At 45.2% G+C, this 3,939-nt stretch overlaps 1 protein-coding gene across 1 annotated transcript in view; it reads left to right on the forward strand.

Moving 5' to 3' along the window:
* Nucleotides 1-676: 676 nt before the first annotated feature.
* sema4c (sema domain, immunoglobulin domain (Ig), transmembrane domain (TM) and short cytoplasmic domain, (semaphorin) 4C) overlaps nucleotides 677-3,939 on the forward strand; it is a gene marked incomplete in the record, with an annotated part of 70,646 nt that continues 67,383 nt past the window's right edge. Inside the window, 1 exon segment of the mRNA XM_030357634.1 lies at nucleotides 677-1,431.

Genomic DNA, 3,939 nt, shown 5'->3' on the forward strand with positions numbered 1-3,939 from the left:
GAAAACTCAATTCTTGTTTTTAATTTCCGGTTGTTGTCCGTGGGCTAACAGTGTCTGCCTCTGCTAATTAGTCATCATTTGATATTGGATTGTTTCATTTGGCAGCCTCAAATTAACACTCTGCTTTGGCACAATCTAGCACATACTGCTGAGTGCATACCTCCCTTAATTTTATAGAAACAGGTTGACATTGAAGCAAATTAAACCTTGTGTTTTTAACATGTTACACATGCAATTAAATATTACAGCAGGTTACAAATAATGTTAAAGTATTTGTGACGTCCTATAGGGTAAATTTTAGTTCACCTTTTTATATAGGGCTACTATTAATATCATTGCAATATTAAATTAAGGCCTACCCTGTACTACTAGGTACTAGGCCTACTCAGGGCGTATACAGGCATTTATACCACAGCACTTGCATCCCGAAACCCCAATTATTTCATTTCTTCAACAACCCATTTTTGTTTATGTCTGGTTATTATCCTGATGTATCCCCCCAAATCTCATAATCTTCCCTCCTAATCCCATGTTTTTGTTTTCTGAAATCAGATCCTGTCATAACTCATTAGGGCAGTCCACATATATCATGTTGTGCTTCTGAAACGGAGACGAGTCTGTGCCACAGACGCCCTACTTCGAGGCAACAACTACACTGTTGTTCCAAACAGAGTAAACAAAGCCTCTCGGACCTAAAACAGAAAACTGCCTTCAACACGAAGCGGTTATACTCATTCTGATGCATGCACGGCTCTTCTTCTGTGGGCCTCGTTAGTGTTTCTGTTCCAACGCTCGCCGATCCTTCATTTGATACGTCTACTGCAGAAGTACGCTACGGTGCACGCCGCAGCGCGCACACAAAATGCGCGCACACGCACCCACGCACGCATAGACCGCTCCATCGAAATTGGCACACAGACACGCAGCGCGACGGACGCCTGACGGACGGGTCTGCTGAAAGTTATTCTCACCGAGAATCTACTGCACCTATGGACCGATCGCGGCCGAGTTCTTATCGCGTTCGGTGTGTGTTGTGGTGCCGCGGAACAAGGTTTTAATATTCGTTTTCTTCCTCCTTTTCCTCCTCCTTTGGTTTCGTATTTCAAAGCGAGGTAGTGCGAGTTGTTCGGCTGTGAAAACTGTCAGCATCCTATGTCTCTGTGTGCTCACGTTTCGTGAGCTGTACCACAAAAAAAGAGAGCGATCTTCTGTGTTTTGTTTTGTTTTTTACTGAAAACCCTACGCAGATATGGAATCATTTATAACTTGAGATTAATCAAAAACCCGAGCCCGAGATCGAGGAGAAAGGACGGATAGTGGATCTGTCGTCAGTTTACGCGGCGTTGGAAGAAGCTGACAGTGGGGAAACGGGCACAGCTACAACCCCGCTCCGCCACAGCAGCAACGTATTGACCATACTATAATACAAAGGTAAGTTTCCCACCGCAATTATTCCTAATGTAGCCTTACTGTTATGGGTGTCTATTGTTCTTTCACTGAATGCGCCAATAAACGGAGAGAGGCTCTAGGATTAAAAGTAGGCGAGGAAGCGACAGCGAGAGAAGGAAACATTTGGGTCGGCATGACTCCAACTGTTGCCATCAAGCTTTTATGTTGACTGCTTTCCTATTTATTCACATCTTCCAAAGAAGACCCGCGCCTGGGCTTTATAGTACCGCTATCCGCGTTTCTCCCCTTTAAGACCTGCAACTTTTTTCTCTCTCATTTGGCTCAGAGTAAACATAGCGCACTGCGGTTAGGATCACTTGGAAGCGAATCAACTGTGCTTGGTTTTCGCCCTTAAAAATTGTTATAACCATTGCATTACGATTCCGTCGATGGAATAAACAAATGTAGAATAATCGACCCCTGGTACAGGATATATCTTTAGTGCCTTGCCTATGCCACGTTTGTCGTTTTATCATTGGTCCCTCGTGGACCCGGTCTGCTTTTCAAATTTGTATACAGGAGCCGAGATGTGTGATCGACGCTCCCCCCACCTACACCCTCAGTGTTTTCAATTGCAAACTCTGTTTTACCGTTATGGTTATGTGCCTACCACTGTGTCTCTATTCAAACTTAACCATCAACAAATTAATAATGCCCACCTGGAGCGGAATAATACCAATAATCCCGGAGTGCAGAACAACCCAAGGCGGTACTTTTACAGTGTTGTATTACCCACTCTCCCCTCGGATGCTTTTTGTGCGAATAAACCAAGTAGTCGCTTCAGATGACTGATTGCTGTAATTACAGCTAGCAGACCATGAGCAGTGCTGTGCCTAGGGCCAGCCGTGATAGCGGCCAAGTGGATCTGCGAAATCCTGTTCAAACGGGAAAACTTGAGTTGTGTTTTATTCAGCAACGTCCACTGCGAGTAGCCCCTAATACAGCACAATGATACGATACTCATGTCACCAGCACCGCCCGCCTGGGAGCCGCTGGAGGTCAGCCCAGGGAAAGAACATTAAGTGGAATTAAAAGGGTGTGTGTTTGTTTGTGTATGTGTGTGTGTTTGTTTGTTTGTGTTGGTGTGTGTGTGTGTGTGTGTGTGTGTGTGTGTGTGTGTGTGTGTGTGTGTGTGTGTGTGTGTGTGTGTGTGTGTGTTTGTTGTTGGCACGCGTGCGTAAGTGAATGTCTTTGGTGCTAAAGTTGAGACACACACATTTGGCGACTCAGCGCTTGTGATCTGCAATGTGCCATTAACACAGAAAGACAAAAAGGATTAACGTGCAAAGCACTCACAGATTTCCGTAAATGTCCCTGTTCCAAATACACGGTTCACCTTTAGATTTTTCTTGGTCTGTGTTGACCACCTATAGTGTAGACCGGACTATTTCTATGTAGTACTAAATCATAATACTGGAGACAGATGTTCCAGTGGGACATCTGTGTCTCCCTCTGGTCAGGCACGTGAATCACTCATCATTTAATACACACACACATGCACACACAGACACACACACAGACACATACACACCAATGCCCTCCTTGCCACAGATGTTAATGCCTCCATTGAGAGCCTTGGCCCCCTGCCGACCACATCTCTCCATTGTGGGGTCAGACAATAGACCCCACATCCTGACTACTTCCTCCTATCTCTCCTCACACTGTCACACACACACACACACACACACACACACACACACACACACACACACACACACACACATACATGCACAACAGAATCACACATGCAGGTACAACCGGAAGTAACACACACACACACACACACAAACACACATACATGCACGCTGAACAGAAAAAACACAGACACACATGCACGCACACACGGACAACAGAGGAAACACACACAAAGGTGCGTGTAGGCAGGCACTGAAACACTGCTGCTCACACACACACACAACACAAACTCTCCGACACCACAGATGTGGAATCCTATGGTCCATCCCAGTGATGTAAAACCACATGTAAGCGTAAATCGTTTCTGAAGAAAATGTAACGGTGAAGAAGATGCTCATGCATAAGCCTATGACACATATCGTGCACGTGCACGTGTGAGGATTAGTTGACTAAACTGCTTTTCTGATATTCTAGTACTGTGCTGTGTCTAAGCTTGAGGGATTTGGTGTTGATTATAGCAATTATCTTTAGCTCGGGTAGTCACATCTGGAGTGTGTACGTGTGCATATGATTGTGTATCTGTCCCAGTCTGTCAGTTGCTGTTGTTTGTGTGCTTTTGTGTGAATGAGTGTTTGTACTTTCAGCATCTCAAGCCCAACATTGCATCACAGATCACTGCACCAAATGGGTGTGTGTGGGTATGTGTGTGTGTTAGTGTGTGTGTATGAGCGTGTGTTTGCGCGTGTGTGGGCGCGGATGTGTGTGTGTGTGTGTGGCAGTGCACATCTTTGTCCGTCTTCATCTCAGTGTCACATGTTTCTCAACTGAAATGTTGTTGTGTATGTTACGCTATTA

This window comes from Gadus morhua, chromosome 6 (assembly GCF_902167405.1).
Source record: "Gadus morhua chromosome 6, gadMor3.0, whole genome shotgun sequence".
In the NCBI taxonomy this organism is placed as follows: Eukaryota; Metazoa; Chordata; class Actinopteri; order Gadiformes; family Gadidae; genus Gadus; species Gadus morhua.